General features: G+C 39.7%; 1 pseudogene; it reads right to left on the bottom strand.

Annotated features, from left to right (window-relative positions):
• Positions 1–2035: 2035 nt before the first annotated feature.
• Positions 2036–2648, bottom strand: LOC149416054 (ubiquitin carboxyl-terminal hydrolase pseudogene; annotated as a pseudogene).
• Positions 2649–23001: the final 20353 nt, after the last annotated feature.

Below are 23001 nucleotides of genomic sequence, written 5' to 3'. Positions count from 1 at the left end.
AAATTCTGCTGCCGATGTCGAGGCGTTTTAAACAGGTTTTGAGTTAACAGTAAGTTACCTGTAGAGATGATATTATAGACAGCAATGTAGGAAAGCGTGTTAATTTAATTTCATGACCATATACCTAATATATGTTTTGTTAGGCAGTGTAATACGCCTTACAACATTCCGCTACGAATGTACAAAAAAATAAAAATCATATAAAAAAAACTCTCAAACATTATTTATTTAGAACACCTGTAAGTAATAATATTCCTTCTTGTTCCTCCCCTCCCTTCCCCTCAACTTCCCTTCTCAGTGCCCAGCACGCCTAAGGTCCCCGTGACTCGCCGTCCCCCGATACCCATGGTAGGTATAAAATATTTAAGAATATTTTGTACCTCAGCACGCCTCAGGTCCCCGTCACTCTCCGTCCCCAGTACCCAGATACTTGGGTGCGCCTGTTCTCACATTGCTGGAGGAATGGGGGCGGAGTACGAAGTTTGCCGAGTGAACACGAAGGCTCAAAGCGGCTCGGAACTACGAAGTTTGCCGAGTGTACACGAAGCGTGTCACATAAAACAACTTATTGTAGGTAGATATAGAATTGACAATAATGTTATGGACATGGACCATTTTACAAAAATTTGAAAAAATAGTAAAACTTTTACAATCGAATGTGTAGGTAGAACATTAAGGTAAACTTATTAACACATATTTTCAAGAAGACATACAAGTTCATCATATTAATGTCAATGACAACTGGTTACTACCTACTCCTATAATCCAAACTAATTTTTAATGAGAATGATGCATGTCAGCCAAGAAAACATGATTCATTCCAACTCCATTGTTGATTTTTAAAATGGCATGTTGTTGGTTGTAGCCTACCCCCACGAATAATGAACGGATAAAATTTTGTATTAAGGTGACCTTTTTGTAAACAGCAGAGCAGGACTGAAATAGCTGATCAAGTATGTGGGCTTGCTGAAAATGATTTTGGCAGAGTAAATAACATTCTGTAATCAAATATTTTGTGCATTCGGAAAGCTGCTTCTTACTGAAATTTAATTTTCTTATACTACATATTAGTTTAGATTAGATTGAAAAGGATTCAATATTATGATGATTACATAAACAAATCCATCATCACAGTACTTACTGTGTAAAGAGCCAAAAGTGTAATCAGAGGATAGACTGCCTATTAACTATTGTCTAACCATTTTTCATGTTATAAAATGAGGTCCCTGAGGCTGTTTTCCGAATTTTGATTACCTATTTGTGAAGATCCAGACAGAATGTAAAACTAATGTAAGCTTAATGAATAAGTTTATAAAAGGGATGCCATTAAATACTATGGTTGGGACAGGTCAAAAGGATAAATGAAGGAAGTCACTTGAATCAGGTCATGACAAGAGTCAGAAAAACATAAAAGTAAGAATGTGAAAGAAGCAAGAAGTGTGTCCCAAGACAGAGTTGTGGTTCAACTTATTCGGTAGATTACAAGTTGTTCAAAAGAAGTAGTGTTTACAGAAAATATCAAGACAAATAAAATAATCAATCATATTCATAAAAGCGACTTTATTAGGTAATAGAAAATGTAAAAAAATATAATATTAAGTATGACAATCATTTACCAGTATCACAATGCCATGAAATACAATATCCATCATATTCCTAGTACTAAGCAGAATCATGCAGAAATCCAACCAAAATAAAGAGTTTTTTTCACAACATAAAACAAAAAGCTAAGAATAGCCATCAAACCTTACAACTATTGTGACTTGCACAAAGTGATATAATTATTGAGATTTTTAAAATTATGAGTTTGAAGATGACAAGCAGAAAGCAGTTTGAATCCAAGCCACAAACATTGAACAATGGCGATAACTTAAAAATAGCATTTAAATAATGGCAAAACTAATGTGATTTACGTACATACATAATGAATCACATAAATAAAAATAATAAAAATCAACTGGCTCAATGTTAATGGTAAATACGGTGGAGGTAAATTCAGTCACGCTTGATTCTTGTCATCCTGAAGATATATAATTTATTCAGACAAATCGGCAGCGCTCAGAGCAACCACCGTGAAGTTGACATTGTTGGGATCCCTTTCCATGAAGGTGCGGCAGACCTTGGCAGAGTCTTCCAGGAGCGTCTCGGGTGTCGTGTCTCCATGGTTAATCGGGAAGGACTTGCGCCCGTCCAGCTCGTACAGTTTGCCATCTTTGTGCACAAACGCGATGAAGTGGTGGTTGACAGGATCGTTTTCGGCAAACTTCGTAGTTCCGAGCCGCTTTGAGCCTTCGTGTTCACTCGGCAAACTTCGTAGCTCCGCCCCCATTCCTCCAGCAATGTGAGAACAGGCGCACCCCAGATACTTAAAGTAGGTATAAAATATTTGGAAGTATTTTGTACCGGGTATTTTACCAGGTATTTTTTTGTACGTGTACTCATTGTACCCAATATCGGAAAGAACTCACAGGACTCACCTCTAGGAGACAAGTGCGCAGTAACGTAACTTGGATTGGTCTCGTCGAAAGAGAATCACAAAGAAATGTCTTTCTGCAAGTGTCGATATCTGCAAATAAATACACAAAGAAAATATTTACATAACAACGTCAAAAACAAATAAACAATTTACTTGCAAATATCACGAACATGTTCACATTAAAACTCAAAATTATTTAGTTGCAAACATTATTGTTATTTTTTTTCTGCTGAAACTCGGAACACAAATGAAAATATAATTAAAATTAATAATAACCCTTATCACATCAATAATTAACCAGATAAAATAATGGAACTGTTTTGTTGAGACTTTGAGGCAGAACTAACTTTCACTCGCGTGGAATGACCCGCAAATTGTGCTGAATATGAAATGTTCTTAAAAATAATTATTCTTAGTTACGATCGTTCTTAATAATAACCGTTCTTATGAATTACCGTTATTAATTATCATATGATGAATATGTATGAACAATGTGTATATGTTCAAAAGTCAAATGATGAAAATGATTTTTTTTGAGTTACCGTCGCCATGAAAATAATAATAATTGTCTATGACTTCATTCTTGTCTATGCATAACCCAAAAATATTTTTGACAAGTGCTAACAAGTGCTTTCTTCTCCGAGAGTCGTTTCATCCTGTTAAACATACTATCCCAAGCCTGTGATGGTTATTGGTAAAGTAAGTACTCATTCTTATATTCATCGCTATTTATTTGGTAGCTGCCGTTATTCCAGTTTAGTTAGGGAATCATTGGGCGTTTTGTCACAGTAGAATGTTTAAACTGTCAATTTGACGTCTACCTATTATTAGATTAGCATTTCGAAGGCATTTATTACAATGATCTAAAAAAAAACATTTGGTTAACAGATATTTTGTTAAAAGCGGAATGGCGGTAAAGATTGTAAATATATATATATATATATATATAGTTTTCCCACGCTAAACAACGTTTCTCTTAACCGTTGTCATATCTTCAAGGTTTTCAAATATGTGTTTTGGCTACGACTTCGTTATTTTGACAGGATATTCCAAGCGAAACCACATTTTATTTTTCATCTGTTTTTTATGTTTTTTTATTCTAGATAAAAGAAAATTACATTTTCACTTATTTAACTAGAAAAAACTAATACATTACACATTAATATATTTCACAAACATTTTATTCACTGTCATTGTTTTTTTGATTGATCTTAAAACTGAACAACTTTTTTTTAAATTTACCTACACTTTTTTCATTTTTAATTTCGTCTGGGAGGCAATTATGTATGTTGCTCCCTCGTAACCAATGGATTGCTTGCCGTAATGAGTATGTATGGTGTTTAAATGTATTTTATCTTGTTGCCGTATAAAGTGTGTGTGTACTTGGTACGTTTTAATGATTTCTGTATTTGGATGTATGAGTTTATTATTTATTTTTCATATAAGGAGACATATTATATTATATTCATAAAAAGTTTCTTAGTGTTAATAGTTTTGTTTTCATACATATTTTTTCTGTGGATGTTCCAGCTTTGAACTGAAATAGCTTTTTGATTACTTTGTTTTGTTTTACGTGTAGTTCATTTATATATGTTTCATATGCATTTAACCATATTTCAATCAAGTTGTTTAAATTTGAATTTACGAGGGTATAATATAGACCTTTTTTTAATTTTATTTGGTAACAGATATGATATCCGGCCAAGTACGCTAATTAAAGGGGTGATTTTGTCTTTAATATCTTGAATATGCTGTATAAAATTTGGGGTATTTATCAATGCACACCCCAAGATAATTCTCCCTTATCAGGATTTGCAGGTTGTTACGTTCAATTTTTAAGGGTACGTAAGGAGGAATGATTTAACGAGTTAAGCTAAAAATCATATATCCTGTTTTAATTTAACTTATAAATTTTATCATTTTACTTTATTTTAACAATGTTCTGTTTCAGATATATTTTTCGGGGCTAAACCAATAACCAAACTCTACCAAAGCAGACCATGGATCTACTGAAGCCAGATACTATATCCATCAAGACGGAACCAGGGCTCCAGGAAGAAGATGGAGGTGAAATTGAATTTCAGATTTAGATTTCGACCACCCAGCTGTAACGAAGGAATGCTCGCAATATGCGGAGAGTACTCAGACAGCCAGTTTGTTGCATTGCATACGTGTTAAATATAGAATTTAAAATTCGGATGTCCGGAATCAATGTCTCTTTTGAAATGTCGTGCAAACAGGACACACACTTGTGCACAATATCCTCTCTTATAAAACATGAGGTGTATTGGGAATTTCCCTTAATATGCGTACTTGCCGGAAAATACCAAAATACAGCACTCATTAAACTTTTTTATACTATTCATATTAGGTTGTCGGTTCCTCGATTTTCACCTAATTTTATTTGAGATATGATGTGAATTACACGTATTATACGTTAAAAAACATTAATATTGATTGGAAAACAATATTCCATTCACTGAAAACAACCAATTTCTCTACTACAGGTGCTCCGGAGAAATTTTTTTCTTTCATGAAGAATCGTTCCCTGAAGCGGACATCTGAGGTCACTTTTTATCTTACCTTGTTGATCAATGATATTTATTCGTAAAAGAATATTTTTTTGTTTTTCTATTCAAAAAATTCTCGTTAATATCAATTTGACGAAGATACAGGGCTGGCCCTATGCAGGCGCAATTGGTGCAGTTCGCTCCGGGCGTCGAATACTTAACCTAACACATCGCCCTTGATATTATTTTTGATAAATACCGCTCTACATAAAACACAAAGCATCATTTTAATGATTACAGTGATATCCTGCCTCGGCGTATACTAATTTAGACTGTTAGGGCAGCCAAAATTAAACTTGCGCCAGGCGCCGTTTGGTTCAGGGCTGGCCATGCAAAGATTCATTATATTTATTGTCCTTTTTTATTCCAGGAAACATTAATGTGAAGACAGTCACCATAAACGCGGATCTTGTACCCCGACAAGATGAAGCGGGGCTTACTTATATGAAAATTGACATAGACCTGCCGGATGTTAAAGAGGAATGCTTAGAACGCTTTGGAAGAATTACCAAGGCAGCAGGTAAAACCAATTTTTCACTGTTAACTTGAACGATTCGGACTCTCCTATTTTTTTTTAACCTTTCTACGAACCTACTTCGCTTATAAACTCTAATTTTAGGAAATAAGTTTAACTGAGTCTTTTTCACCCATGTTATTTTTCAAATTTGTCGACAGATCTTCAGACGCATTTTGTGGAAAAGGGAATCACTCCTCCCCATCACAACTACTCCTCCTCTCCTAAGTCAAATTTTGCAATAAACGTAAGCACCCATGAAAGAGAAAAAACTTTTTCTTGTTCCGTGTGCAACTATGCATGTAATAAAAAGAGTCGCCTAATGGGCCACATGCTGACCCACAGTGGAAAAAAACCTTTTTCATGTTCCGAGTGCAACTATGCGTGTTTTCAAAAGGGTAATTTAAAGAGCCACATGCTCACTCACAGTGGAGAAAAACCTTTTTCATGTTCCGTGTGCACCTATACATGTTATCGAAAGAGCGACCTACCGAGTCACATGCTGACTCACAGTGGAAAAAAACCTTTTTCATGTTCCGTGTGCAACTATGCATGTTGTCGAAAGAGCAACCTAACGAGCCACATGCTGACCCACAGTGGAGAAAAACCTTTATCATGTTCCGTGTGCACCTATGCATGTTATCGAAAAAGCGTCCTAACGAGCCACATGCTGACTCACAGTGGAAAAAAACCTTTTTCATGTTCCGTGTGCAACTATGCAAGTTATCGTAAGGGTCATTTAAGGAGCCACATGCTGACTCACAGTGGAAAAAAACCTTTTTCATGTTCCGTGTGCAACTATGCATGTTGTCGAAAGAGCAACCTAACGAGCCACATGCTGACCCACAGTGGAGAAAAACCTTTATCATGTTCCGTGTGCACCTATGCATGTAATCGAAAAAGCGACCTAACGAGCCACATGCTGATTCACAGTGGAGAAAAACTATTTTCATGTTTGGAGTGCAACTATGCAAGTTATCAACAGGGTAGCCTGAAGACACACTTGCTGACTCACAGTGGAGAAAAACAATTTTCATGTTCCGTGTGCAACTATGCAAGTTATCATAAGGGTCATTTAAGGAGCCACATGCTGACTCACAGTGGAAAAAAACCTTTTTCATGTTCCGTGTGCAACTATGCATGTTGTCGAAAGAGCGACCTAACGAGCCACATGCTGACCCACAGTGGAGAAAAACCTTTATCATGTTCCGTGTGCACCTATGCATGTAATCGAAAAAGCGACCTAACGAGCCACATGCTGACTCACAGTGGAGAAAAACCTTTTTCATGTTCCGTGTGCAACTATGCGTGCTATCGAAAGGGTCAGCTGAAGATGCACATGCTGATTCACAGTGGAGAAAAACCTTTTTCATGTTCTGTGTGCAACTATGCGTGTTGTCAAAAGAGTCACCTGAAGAGGCACATGCTGATTCACAGTGGAGAAAAACTATTTTCATGTTTGGAGTGCAACTATGCAAGTTATCAACAGGGTAGCCTGAAGACACACTTGCTGACTCACAGTGGAGAAAAACCATTTTCATGTTCCGTGTGCACCTATGCATGTAATCGAAAAAGCGACCTAACGAGCCACATGCTGACTCACAGTGGAGAAAAACCTTTTTCATGTTCCGTGTGCAACTATGCGTGCTATCGAAAGGGTCAGCTGAAGATGCACATGCTGATTCACAGTGGAGAAAAACCTTTTTCATGTTCTGTGTGCAACTATGCAAGTTATCGTAAGGGTCATTTAAGGAGCCACATGCTGACTCACAGTGGAAAAAAACCTTTTTCATGTTCCGTGTGCAACTATGCATGTTGTCGAAAGAGCAACCTAACGAGCCACATGCTGACCCACAGTGGAGAAAAACCTTTATCATGTTCCGTGTGCACCTATGCATGTAATCGAAAAAGCGTCCTAACGAGCCACATGCTGACTCACAGTGGAAAAAAACCTTTTTCATGTTCCGTGTGCAACTATGCAAGTTATCGTAAGGGTCATTTAAGGAGCCACATGCTGACTCACAGTGGAAAAAAACCTTTTTCATGTTCCGTGTGCAACTATGCATGTTGTCGAAAGAGCAACCTAACGAGCCACATGCTGACCCACAGTGGAGAAAAACCTTTATCATGTTCCGTGTGCACCTATGCATGTAATCGAAAAAGCGACCTAACGAGCCACATGCTGATTCACAGTGGAGAAAAACTATTTTCATGTTTGGAGTGCAACTGTGCAAGTTATCAACAGGGTAGCCTGAAGACACACTTGCTGACTCACAGTGGAGAAAAACAATTTTCATGTTCCGTGTGCAACTATGCAAGTTATCATAAGGGTCATTTAAGGAGCCACATGCTGACTCACAGTGGAAAAAAACCTTTTTCATGTTCCGTGTGCAACTATGCATGTTGTCGAAAGAGCGACCTAACGAGCCACATGCTGACCCACAGTGGAGAAAAACCTTTATCATGTTCCGTGTGCACCTATGCATGTAATCGAAAAAGCGACCTAACGAGCCACATGCTGACTCACAGTGGAGAAAAACCTTTTTCATGTTCCGTGTGCAACTATGCGTGCTATCGAAAGGGTCAGCTGAAGATGCACATGCTGATTCACAGTGGAGAAAAACCTTTTTCATTTTCTGTGTGCAACTATGCGTGTTGTCAAAAGAGTCACCTGAAGAGGCACATGCTGATTCACAGTGGAGAAAAACCATTTTCATGTTCTAGGTGCAACTATGCAAGTTATCATAAGGGTCATTTAAGGAGCCACATGCTGACCCACAGTGGAGAAAAACCTTTATCATGTTCCGTGTGCACCTATGCATGTAATCGAAAAAGCGACCTAACGAGCCACATGCTGATTCACAGTGGATAAAAACTATTTTCATGTTTGGATTGCAACTATGCAAGTTATCAACAGGGTAGCCTGAAGACACACTTGCTGACTCACAGTGGAGAAAAACCATTTTTATGTTCCGTGTGCAACTATGCAAGTTGTCATAAGGGTCATTTAAGGAGCCACATGCTGACTCACAGTGGAAAAAAGTTTTTCATGTTCCGTGTGCAACTATGCATGTTGTCGAAAGAGCGACCTAACAAGCCACATGCTGACCCACAGTGGAGAAAAACCTTTATCATGTTCCGTGTGCACCTATGCATGTAATCGAAAAAGCGACCTAACGAGCCACATGCTGACTCACAGTGGAGAAAAACCTTTTTCATGTTCCGTGTGCAACTATGCGTGCTATCAGGGTCAGCTAAAGTGCACCTGCTGATTCACAGTGGAGAAAAACCGTTTTAATGTTTGGAGTGCAATTATGCGTGTTGTCAAACGGGTCATTGAAAGAGCTACATGCTCACTCACAGTTGAGAAAAACCTTTTTCATGATCCGTGTGCAACTACGCGTGTTTCCCAAAGGGTAATTTAATGAGCCACATGCTCACTCACATTGGAGAAAAACCTTTTTCATGTTCCGTGTGCAACTATGCGTGTGGTCGAAAGGGTCAGCTGAAGAGGCACATGCCGATTCACAGTGGAGAAAAAAACCTTTTTCTTGTTCCGTGTGCAAATATGCGTGTTGTAAAAAGGGTCAGCTAAAGAGGTACATGCTGATTCTCAGTTGAGAAATACCTCTTCCATGTTTGGAGTGCGATAATACAAGTTCTTACCAGGGTAACCTGAAGGCACACATACTGACTCACAGTGGAGAAAAACCTTTTTCATGTTCCCTGTGCAACTATGCGTGTTATCGTAAGGGTCAACTAAAGTTCTACATGCTGACTTACAGTAGAGAAAAACTTTTTTCATGTTCCGTATGCAACTATGCATGTAATCAAAAGGGCCGACTGAAGAGCCAAATGCTCTCTCACATCGTAGGTACACCTCTTTAATATTCCGTGTGCAACTATACATGTTTTCTGAAGTGCAACATGCTAACTTACGGTGGAGATAAACCTTTTTCAAGTCCCGTGTGAAACATTTAATTTTATCAAAACGCCCATCTTAATACCCACATGCTGACTCACAGTGGCGAAAAACCTGTTTTATGTTCCAAGTGCACATATTTATGTTATTGTAAAGGCAATCTGAAGCACACGTTGAGTCACTACGGAGAAAACTTTTTCTTGTTCCTTGTTCATCTATGGATATTCTCAAAACGCACATCTTAAAAGCCACATGCTGACTCACAGTGGTGACAAACCTTTTTCATTTTCCAAGTGAACATATTCAGATTCTAGGAAAGGCCACCTTACCCCCCATATAGGACATTTGTTGGAACACATGCTGACTCAGAGCGGAGAAAAACCCCCTTTTCTTGTTCCGAGTGCAACTATGCAAGTTATCAACAGTGTTCCTTGAAGAGAAAAAACTGACTGACAGCTGAAAAAAAACTTTCTCGTTTTCTGGCTGAAGAGAGATTGAAATAAACGCGTGCGCACTCACTGTTTATTTTAATATGGAATTATGCATTTTCTCGAAAAGACTCTTTGACTGGACACTTTTCTTGTTCCTTGCGTTAACATTCACCTTCACGAAAACTATTTACAGAATAAATTCTAGTATTCGATCTGATATGTTTCACCAGAGAGTTACCAGTATTTAAAATTAATATAATTTTATAATGGTCACAATATTTATAACCTTGCGATTTCGTTGAATTTGTTCTGAATCGCATTGGAAAAGATTTGATTTTTTTTAAACTTAAATGTACGTGTAACTTAAATGTAAATGTATGTGTAAAAAAGATAATTATGTCATACAACTAACACGAATATAAAAATATATATGAATATGTGTACAGTAATGTATTTAATTATTTTCAAATAATATTTTTACACTTCTAAATTAACTTTCAAAACTGTAGATTTGTAGCAGCAGCTGCTAGTGCGTTCTAGAACATTTTCTTTTCTGTTTACCTTGTGGAGATCGCACCTTGAACTTACGAGAATTATTTGGTTAACACATCTCTTAGGTACTTCAACCGCTCGAGAACGTACTACCTGGGCAGACAGAAAAAAGTTCAATTGATTTGACTGATTTGACGATTTTCCTCTCAGATACATTAAAATGTGAGTATTTGTCTCCGTACAAAACAGAAACTTATTAGTAGTAAATACAGATAATTATTTATTGGCTACAATTTTTCATTTTTATCTAACTTTACCAACCGCATTTGGCGTTTTTCACCGTAGTTAACATTTGAACTCTGATATTACTGAAAATTTAAAAACCTATTTATTTTATTGCTATTTTTTTTCAAGAACTGTTTTAGACCCAGAATCCTAGTAACACGGTTTAACTTTTAAAATTTCATTTTTGATATCCTTGCCTAGTTAAGGGTTAACAACTAATAGGATAGTAATGTGTTTGCCTTTAGTTTTGAATGCGATTTTAAGCCTTGTGTATGAAGAAACTGTTTAAAGGTCAGTGTCCAAATCGCTTTCACTAAATTTTATTTTAGAAACGATGTTTTTTTTTTAATTTTGTGTAAATATTTTATTGTGATTTGTGTTCAAGGTTCCGGATTGCCCAAATCAACTAAAGAACGTTAAACTATAATGATTCCCAGTTGTTATTAATATGTTACCTGCTGAAATTAAAAACTGTACCCAAAACCAACAATTTGTGAACTTTCGAAGACTTGACTTACTGAAAAAATTCATTTGTATTAGCTTACAATGACATGTTATTTTTATGACTTTTAAAATTGATGTGTTTGTTTTTCATCATTTTACTTTTGGTATATTTCTGTAATTTTTTTGATTTTTACATATAATCACTAGACACTCAAAGTATTGCTAACCTTTTTGCTGATTTTTTTTAAAGCGTTTATGAATGTGAGACACCAGTTTCTGCTAGTACAGTATCAAATTTTACTACTGATCATAATCTTAATTTATCTTTTATCCACATAGAATATAATGATATATTGACTGAACTAAAATTACTAGATCAAAGCAAAAGTGCTGGACCAGATAAAATACCTCCTGTATTTTTGAATAATTGTGCTACCAATCTGGCGTATCCTTTATATTTGCTGTTTAATCAGTCTTTACGAACAGGATGTTTTCCTACTAAATGGAAATTCAGCTTCATTACGCCTATTTTAAAAAAGGCGATAAACACGAGGAGATTAATCACAGACCGGTGTGCCTTTTATCAACGATTTCTAAAGTTTTTGAAAAAATTATTTTCAAAAAAATTATTTTCCGATTAAACCACGTCATTTCTCCTAAACAACATGGTTTCTCTACTGGAAAATCTACCCTAACTTGTTAACCTATCAAAACCATATATCTGATTCCATGTCTAGTAAATGTCAAGTTGACTCTATTTATACCGATTTTAGCAAGGCGTTCGATAAAGTCAATCATGAGTTATTGCTGAATAAACTCCATAAATTCGGTATAGGAGGTTCACTATATAAGTGGTTTTATAGTTACTTGACTAAAAGATTACTGGCTGCTGAAATTTATGGTACATTTTCATACAAATTCACTGCTACGAGTGGTGTTCCCCAGTGGTCACACTTAGGTCCAATCTTGTTTTTATTATTTGTCAATGATGTATTGTATATTTTCAATGATGTTCAAGTGTTAATGTTTGCAGACGACCTGAAATTATTCAAAGCAATCAGAAACATTAACGATTGCCATATATTGTCAAATAACTTGTCAAGATTAATTATATGGTGTCGTGATAACCGCTTGCAACTTAACATAAGCAAATGTCAAATTATGAGGTTTCATCGAATAAAGTATCCAATATTTTTTGATTATTCCATTAACAATATGACGTTAGTATCTGTCTCGGTAATTAATGACTTAGGCATTTGGTTTGACACGAAACTTAACTTTATCAAGCATATTGAAATAATAACCAATACCTAAAGGTTTGAAAATGTTGGGATTTATTTTAAGGGTATCTAGTGATTTCAATTATGTAAATACTGTAAAAACATTATATATGTCACTAGTAAGGAGTCATGTAGAATACAATTCCACAGTTTGGTCCCCAAATTATGAGGTTCATTCACATGCGATTGAAAGAATCCAAAATAAATTTTTAAGATATGTAAATTTAAAAATGGGCATTCCTAAAGAAAACCTAAATTACGATAACGTACTTTGTTCATTAAATTTAATAAAATTATCTGATCGCAGAATTATTTCCGATTTAACCTGTTTGTATTAAATTATTAATTCAATGTTTGAAACCCCTGATTTATTATATGTAATCTCTTTTCATACTCCAAGCAGGTCGGTTACAAGACAGTACCTACCTTATTATTGTAGCAAACGTCCCAATATCACACTCCTATGCGACGGATTCAACAGCTAGGATACAAATACTACGATGTTGTTGATATATTTAGTACATCAATTTCAATATATAAGCATACCCTATTGAAGTTTTTTTCATCAAGTAGTGGAATATTTTAATAAAGGTATTTAATTTGATTTGACTAACACATAATAATTTTGTCAACTGAAACAGAAAAAAAATATGTTTTGTGCCTGCATGCTGTGTAGATCAAGTTCAGTGATATTTTGACTCTATAGTTATTTTTCGGCAATTATTTTAAATAGTCGGCTGCACTATTTTCATGTATAATTTCGTAATTTTTTTTATATGTATGTATGTAAAAGCCTTAATAGGCGTGAAATAAATAATTAAATAAATAATTTTAAAAATGTAACTGTAAATTCAATATAAAAAGATTTATAATGTAAAGAACCCGTTAGACAAACTACTGAAAAGCAGTTTATCGGGACTTTTTACCTTATTTGTAAAGTGTATAATGTATAATAAAAAAATAAAAAAATGCCCAATCGTGCGAGCTTTCTTCACCAACATTCACTCAGAAAGCACGTCAAAAAATCGCTCTTTAAAAATCACCCTCATTCAGGGTCTAGAATACGTCATAATAATCAATCAATCTATCGGTAAATGATTTCCTGTTGAACAGCTACGTTAGCTATGTCTAAACGGTCGTACTTAATCTTATTTCAAGTGATTAGTTCAAGTTCTGTGAAGTGACAGTTAGTGTTGTCGCCGTAATAAACATTCATTTACTTATTATAATACCTGTGCTAAGTCAATTCATATTACACATATTTCACGGTACCTCACATGCGGATTTTAGCCCAGTGGTGAGAACGCCCGCTAAACCTGCACCGAGATTGGAAGAACCCAGTTAGAATCCCAAAGATTCCAAGAAAAAAAATACGATTATAATATAAATATTTTTTTACACCGTTCTAAATAAATACACAACATCCTAGTGCTAACACGATTCTTACTAAAATATTTTAACCCAAATACAAATGCGGCTTTTATTCCAGCGGTGATAGCGCCCGCCATTACTTTGTAGAGTTTCGGATAACCTCAGTTCAAATCCTACTGGCATTAAATAAAAATAAATATTTTATTTTTACTTTTGTTTGCACATTTTGGCGATGGAAAAACATTAGGTACATAACCAAAATGTCTAAATCTGGCAGAATGGTTTGCAGTCTGAAGAAAACACCATCATCACCTCTATTGACTGAATCTGGCCCCATGGACTCACCGTCGGCAACGCACCAGTCAATAATAAACATTGACACAGACTCCCTTATCAACATCTTTGAGTCGAAACTCGAAACAATGCGCACTTTAAGTAAACTCGCAGTTGACGCCATTCATTGAAAATTGGGCGCGCTGTCAAATGAGTGGAAGGACCGGTACACCAAAATTATGGGATGTGTAACTGTTCTCCAGGAAGAAAATGCCAGCCTAAGACAGGAAATGGAATCAATCAGAGACGCTCACGATGAAATGGAGCAGCGTAGCAGAGAATGTAACCTGGACATTCACGGCATTCCCGAGGCAAAAGGTGAAAATTTGTTAACATTACTGGAGAAAATGGGGACCATCATTGACGTCCCGGTTCCGAGTGGGGCTGTGGTGGCGGTGCACCGCGTCGCTCGCGGTCACTCGTCGCCCTCCAACCGGCCACGTAACATAGTCGTCCAGCTCACGACAAAGTAAACTCGCAGTTGACGCCATTCATCAAAAATTGGACGCGCTGTCAAATGAGTGGAAGGACCGGTACACCAAAATGATGGGATGTGTAACTGTTCTCCAGGAAGAAAATGCCAGCCCAAGACAGGAAATGGAATCAATCAGAGACGCTCATGATGAAATGGAGCAGCTGATGTCATCGCTGCGGTAAGGACTAGCCGCCTCACAACAGGCCTAATAGGACTTGGCGCTCATTCCACTAACTTCTATGTAAATGAACACCTGAAAATAAAAAATAAAATACTCTTCGCAAAAACACGTGCCGCCGGAAAAGAAAACGGCTATAAATACGCATGGGTGCGGAATGACAGTATCCTGGCGAAAAGGAATGATCTCTATCGAGTGGTCACCATTTGTCGGGAGGGAGACCTTAACAAAATTACCACTCATGATCAACAAAATATGTGACTTCTACAACACAGTCGTTACTGCTGCTGTCGATGCCAACTCTCTCACACTATCCTGTACCCTTGTTCATTCGTCTGTTTCTTGGAAAATTACTTAATATTTTTGTTAACAGCGCAATACCTCTATAATCGTATAGCACTATCATATCTCTTGCATATTCATTAACATCTTACAATGTTGACATATTTTACACTAAGTTATCTTTGTTTCATATATAATTTTGATGCTTCATACGTCCTAATTGATGTACCGCTCTCGTGATTGTGGAATAAATCGATAGGCACACTTACACTAATAAAATGACATCATCTATATCCGTTTATTACCAGAACTGCGGTGGTATGAAGACCAAAACTCAGGATCTACTTATTAATATTTCATCGAATAACTATGGTGTTATAGTTCTAGTTGAAATATGGCTTGTAGCAAGTGTAAATACGGCCGAATTCATTGATTCACGGTACACGGTGTTCCGACGAGATAGGGACTGTATACTTACTGGTAAGATGGACGGAGGCGGTGTGCTAGTAGCAGTGCGCAAGGAGCTCTCAGCTTCCCGTCTCGATGACTGGGAAAAAATCAGATTGCACAAATCTTCGTATCTATTCCGGTAAGTTCTCTCAATCTCATCATATGTGCTGTATACATACCTCCTGTCTTGCCAACAACGTTTTATGATATTTTCTCCCACCATAATACTGGAAATGCATGATTCACACTTAACACCTGGAAACTTAAATACAATTAGTTCCTCACTTACTGACACAATTTATTACTCCGAATTAAAACAATATAATCACATAAAAAATTCCAAAAACCGAATCCTAGATTTAATCACCTGTAATGAGAAATCCTCTTGTCAGTGAAGACTCACACCACCCATCGCTAACTACACGTTCAATGAACTCTAATTCGTTTCTAATTTAAATGTCATTTTCAGTATTGAAAATGATTGTGTGAAGAAAATTCCAGTAGTAAAATATTAAAATAGAAATTTATGGTCTTTATCAAAATTAGAATAAGTAATAATATGCCTGAAGAAATAATGAAGTATTATTTTCACTCTACTAAAAACCAATATGTTTTAACCAGACATAATATCTGAAACCTGCCGAACCGGTTTCATTCATAATATTCGCAGTCTTCGAAAATATTTGATAAAAATACAGGTTTTTTTAAGAATACGTAAATCGCCACCACAGACATCCAAATTGGTAGACTTGCCCTAACATGGAATGTATCCCACGAGCTGGAGGTCAACCTTACTACCGGCACCAGGAGGGATAACCTAATACATCAGTCGTATATTGGTAGACTTGCCCTAACATGGAATGTATCCCACGAGCTGGAGGTCAACCTTACTACCGGCACCAGGAGGGATCACCTAATACATCAGTCGTATATTGGTAGACTTGCCCTAACATGGAATGTATCCCACGAGCTGGAGGTCAACCTTACTACCGGCACCAGGAGGGATAACCTAATACATCAGTCGTATATTGGTAGACTTGCCCTAACATGGAATGTATCCCACGAGCTGGAGGTCAACCTTACTACCGGCACCAGGAGGGATAACCTAATACATCAGTCGTATATTGGTAGACTTGCCCTAACATGGAATGTATCCCACGAGCTGGAGGTCAACCTTACTACCGGCACCAGGAGGGATAACCTAATACATCAGTCGTATATTGGTAGACTTGCCCTAACATGGAATGTATCCCACGAGCTGGAGGTCAACCTTACTACCGGCACCAGGAGGGATAACCTAATACATCAGTCGTATATTGGTAGACTTGCCCTAACATGGAATGTATCCCACGAGCTGGAGGTCAACCTTACTACCGGCACCAGGAGGGATAACCTAATACATCAGTCGTATATTGGTAGACTTGCCCTAACATGGAATGTATCCCACGAGCTGAAGGTCAACCTTACTACCGGCACCAGGAGGGATAACCTAATACATCAGTCGTATATTGGTAGACTTGCCCTAACATGGAATGTATCCCACGAGCTGGAGGTCAACCTTACTACCGGCACCAGGAGGGATAACCTAATACATCAGTCGTATATTGGTAGACTTGCCCTAACATGGAATGTATCCCACGAGCTGGAGGTCAACCTTACTACCGGCACCAGGAGGGATAACCTAATACATCAGTCGTATATTGGTAGACTTGCCCTAACATGGAATGTATCCCACGAGCTGGAGGTCAACCTTACTACCGGCACCAGGAGGGATAACCTAATACATCAGTCGTATATTGGTAGACTTGCCCTAACATGGAATGTATCCCACGAGCTGGAGGTCAACCTTACTACCGGCACCAGGAGGGATAACCTAATACATCAGTCGTTTATTGGTAGACTTGCCCTAACATGGAATGTATCCCACGAGCTGGAGGTCAACCTTACTACCGGCACCAGGAGGGATAACCTAATACATCAGTCGTATATTGGTAGACTTGCCCTAACATGAAATGTATCCCACGAGCTGGAGGTCAACCTTACTACCGGCACCAGGAGGGATAACCTAATACATCAGTCGTATATTGGTAGACTTGCCCTAACATGGAATGTATCCCACGAGCTGGAGGTCAACCTTACTACCGGCACCAGGAGGGATAACCTAATACATCAGTCGTATATTGGTAGACTTGCCCTAACATGGAATGTATCCCACGAGCTGGAGGTCAACCTTACTACCGGCACCAGGAGGGATAACCTAATACATCAGTCGTATATTGGTAGACTTGCCCTAACATGGAATGTATCCCACGAGCTGGAGGTCAACCTTACTACCGGCACCAGGAGGGATAACCTAATACATCAGTCGTATATTGGTAGACTCGCCCTAACATGGAATGTATCCCACGAGCTGGAGGTCAACCTTACTACCGGCACCAGGAGGGATAACCTAATACATCAGTCGTATATTGGTAGACTTGCCCTAACATGGAATGTATCCCACGAGCTGGAGGTCAACCTTACTACCGGCACCAGTAGGGATCACCTAATACATCAGTCGTATATTGGTAGACTTGCCCTAACATGGAATGTATCCCGCGAGCTGGAGGTCAACCTTACTACCGGCACCAGGAGGGATAACCTAATACATCAGTCGTATATTGGTAGACTTGCCCTAACATGAAATGTATCCCACGAGCTGGAGGTCAACCTTACTACCGGCACCAGGAGGGATAACCTAATACATCAGTCGTATATTGGTAGACTTGCCCTAACATGGAATGTATCCCACGAGCTGGAGGTCAACCTTACTACCGGCACCAGGAGGGATAACCTAATACATCAGTCGTATATTGGTAGACTTGCCCTAACATAGAATGTATCCCACGAGCTGGAGGTCAACCTTACTACCGGCACCAGGAGGGATCACCTAATACATCAGTCGTATATTGGTAGACTTGCCCTAACATGGAATGTATCCCACGAGCTGGAGGTCAACCTTACTACCGGCACCAGGAGGGATAACCTAATACATCAGTCGTATATTGGTAGACTTGCCCTAACATGGAATGTATCCCACGAGCTGGAGGTCAACCTTACTACCGGCACCAGGAGGGATAACCTAATACATCAGTCGTATATTGGTAGACTCGCCCTAACATGGAATGTATCCCACGAGCTGGAGGTCAACCTTACTACCGGCACCAGGAGGGATAACCTAATACATCAGTCGTATATTGGTAGACTTGCCCTAACATGGAATGTATCCCACGAGCTGGAGGTCAACCTTACTACCGGCACCAGTAGGGATCACCTAATACATCAGTCGTATATTGGTAGACTTGCCCTAACATGGAATGTATCCCGCGATCTGGAGGTCAACCTTACTACCGGCACCAGGAGGGATAACCTAATACATCAGTCGTATATTGGTAGACTTGCCCTAACATGAAATGTATCCCACGAGCTGGAGGTCAACCTTACTACCGGCACCAGGAGGGATAACCTAATACATCAGTCGTATATTGGTAGACTTGCCCTAACATGGAATGTATCCCACGAGCTGGAGGTCAACCTTACTACCGGCACCAGGAGGGATAACCTAATACATCAGTCGTATATTGGTAGACTTGCCCTAACATAGAATGTATCCCACGAGCTGGAGGTCAACCTTACTACCGGCACCAGGAGGGATCACCTAATACATCAGTCGTATATTGGTAGACTTGCCCTAACATGAAATGTATCCCACGAGCTGGAGGTCAACCTTACTACCGGCACCAGGAGGGATAACCTAATACATCAGTCGTATATTGGTAGACTTGCCCTAACATGGAATGTATCCCACGAGCTGGAGGTCAACCTTACTACCGGCACCAGGAGGGATAACCTAATACATCAGTCGTATATTGGTAGACTTGCCCTAACATGGAATGTATCCCACGAGCTGGAGGTCAACCTTACTACCGGCACCAGGAGGGATAACCTAATACATCAGTCGTATATTGGTAGACTTGCCCTAACATGGAATGTATCCCACGAGCTGGAGGTCAACCTTACTACTGGCACCAGGAGGGATAACCTAATACATCAGTCGTATATTGGTAGACTTGCCCTAACATGGAATGTATCCCGCGAGCTGGAGGTCAACCTTACTACCGGCACCAGGAGGGATAACCTAATACATCAGTCGTATATTGGTAGACTTGCCCTAACATGGAATGTATCCCACGAGCTGGAGGTCAACCTTACTACCGGCACCAGGAGGGATAACCTAATACATCAGTCGTATATTGGTAGACTTGCCCTAACATGGAATGTATCCCACGAGCTGAAGGTCAACCTTACTACCGGCACCAGGAGGGATAACCTAATACATCAGTCGTATATTGGTAGACTTGCCCTAACATGGAATGTATCCCACGAGCTGGAGGTCAACCTTACTACCGGCACCAGGAGGGATAACCTAATACATCAGTCGTATATTGGTAGACTTGCCCTAACATGGAATGTATCCCACGAGCTGGAGGTCAACCTTACTACCGGCACCAGGAGGGATAACCTAATACATCAGTCGTATATTGGTAGACTTGCCCTAACATGGAATGTATCCCACGAGCTGGAGGTCAACCTTACTACCGGCACCAGGAGGGATAACCTAATACATCAGTCGTATATTGGTAGACTTGCCCTAACATGGAATGTATCCCACGAGCTGGAGGTCAACCTTACTACCGGCACCAGGAGGGATAACCTAATACATCCGTCGTATATTGGTAGACTTGCCCTAACATGGAATGTATCCCACGAGCTGGAGGTCAACCTTACTACCGGCACCAGGAGGGATAACCTAATACATCAGTCGTATATTGGTAGACTTGCCCTAACATGAAATGTATCCCACGAGCTGGAGGTCAACCTTACTACCGGCACCAGGAGGGATAACCTAATACATCAGTCGTATATTGGTAGACTTGCCCTAACATGGAATGTATCCCACGAGCTGGAGGTCAACCTTACTACCGGCACCAGGAGGGATAACCTAATACATCAGTCGTATATTGGTAGACTTGCCCTAACATGGAATGTATCCCACGAGCTGGAGGTCAACCTTACTACCGGCACCAGGAGGGATAACCTAATACATCAGTCGTATATTGGTAGACTTGCCCTAACATGGAATGTATCCCACGAGCTGGAGGTCAACCTTACTACCGGCACCAGGAGGGATAACCTAATACATCAGTCGTATATTGGTAGACTTGCCCTAACATGAAATGTATCCCACGAGCTGGAGGTCAACCTTACTACCGGCACCAGGAGGGATAACCTAATACATCAGTCGTATATTGGTAGACTTGCCCTAACATGGAATGTATCCCACGAGCTGGAGGTCAACCTTACTACCGGCACCAGGAGGGATAACCTAATACATCAGTCGTATATTGGTAGACTTGCCCTAACATGGAATGTATCCCACGAGCTGGAGGTCAACCTTACTACCGGCACCAGGAGGGATAACCTAATACATCAGTCGTATATTGGTAGACTTGCCCTAACATGGAATGTATCCCACGAGCTGGAGGTCAACCTTACTACCGGCACCAGGAGGGATAACCTAATACATCAGTCGTATATTGGTAGACTCGCCCTAACATGGAATGTATCCCACGAGCTGGAGGTCAACCTTACTACCGGCACCAGGAGGGATAACCTAATACATCAGTCGTATATTGGTAGACTTGCCCTAACATGGAATGTATCCCACGAGCTGGAGGTCAACCTTACTACCGGCACCAGTAGGGATCACCTAATACATAGGTCGTATATTGGTAGACTTGCCCTAACATGGAATGTATCCCGCGAGCTGGAGGTCAACCTTACTACCGGCACCAGGAGGGATAACCTAATACATCAGTCGTATATTGGTAGACTTGCCCTAACATGAAATGTATCCCACGAGCTGGAGGTCAACCTTACTACCGGCACCAGGAGGGATAACCTAATACATCAGTCGTATATTGGTAGACTTGCCCTAACATGGAATGTATCCCACGAGCTGGAGGTCAACCTTACTACCGGCACCAGGAGGGATAACCTAATACATCAGTCGTATATTGGTAGACTTGCCCTAACATAGAATGTATCCCACGAGCTGGAGGTCAACCTTACTACCGGCACCAGGAGGGATCACCTAATACATCAGTCGTATATTGGTAGACTTGCCCTAACATGGAATGTATCCCACGAGCTGGAGGTCAACCTTACTACCGGCACCAGGAGGGATAACCTAATACATCAGTCGTATATTGGTAGACTTGCCCTAACATGGAATGTATCCCACGAGCTGGAGGTCAACCTTACTACCGGCACCAGGAGGGATAACCTAATACATCAGTCGTATATTGGTAGACTCGCCCTAACATGGAATGTATCCCACGAGCTGAAGGTCAACCTTACTACCGGCACCAGGAGGGATAACCTAATACATCAGTCGTATATTGGTAGACTTGCCCTAACATGGAATGTATCCCACGAGCTGGAGGTCAACCTTACTACCGGCACCAGTAGGGATCACCTAATACATCAGTCGTATATTGGTAGACTTGCCCTAACATGGAATGTATCCCGCGATCTGGAGGTCAACCTTACTACCGGCACCAGGAGGGATAACCTAATACATCAGTCGTATATTGGTAGACTTGCCCTAACATGAAATGTATCCCACGAGCTGGAGGTCAACCTTACTACCGGCACCAGGAGGGATAACCTAATACATCAGTCGTATATTGGTAGACTTGCCCTAACATGGAATGTATCCCACGAGCTGGAGGTCAACCTTACTACCGGCACCAGGAGGGATAACCTAATACATCAGTCGTATATTGGTAGACTTGCCCTAACATAGAATGTATCCCACGAGCTGGAGGTCAACCTTACTACCGGCACCAGGAGGGATCACCTAATACATCAGTCGTATATTGGTAGACTTGCCCTAACATGGAATGTATCCCACGAGCTGGAGGTCAACCTTACTACCGGCACCAGGAGGGATAACCTAATACATCAGTCGTATATTGGAAGACTTGCCCTAACATGGAATGTATCCCACGAGCTGGAGGTCAACCTTACTACCGGCACCAGGAGGGATAACCTAATACATCAGTCGTATATTGGTAGACTTGCCCTAACATAGAATGTATCCCACGAGCTGGAGGTCAACCTTACTACCGGCACCAGGAGGGATCACCTAATACATCAGTCGTATATTGGTAGACTTGCCCTAACATGGAATGTATCCCACGAGCTGGAGGTCAACCTTACTACCGGCACCAGGAGGGATAACCTAATACATCAGTCGTATATTGGTAGACTTGCCCTAACATGGAATGTATCCCACGAGCTGGAGGTCAACCTTACTACCGGCACCAGGAGGGATAACCTAATACATCAGTCGTATATTGGTAGACTCGCCCTAACATGGAATGTATCCCACGAG

The sequence above is a fragment of the Hesperophylax consimilis genome, chromosome 17 (genome assembly GCF_061612785.1).
Source record: "Hesperophylax consimilis isolate HC1 chromosome 17, BYU_Hcon_1.0, whole genome shotgun sequence".
NCBI classification, from domain to species: domain Eukaryota; kingdom Metazoa; phylum Arthropoda; class Insecta; order Trichoptera; family Limnephilidae; genus Hesperophylax; species Hesperophylax consimilis.
This window is presented reverse-complemented; position numbering and strand designations above follow the sequence as displayed.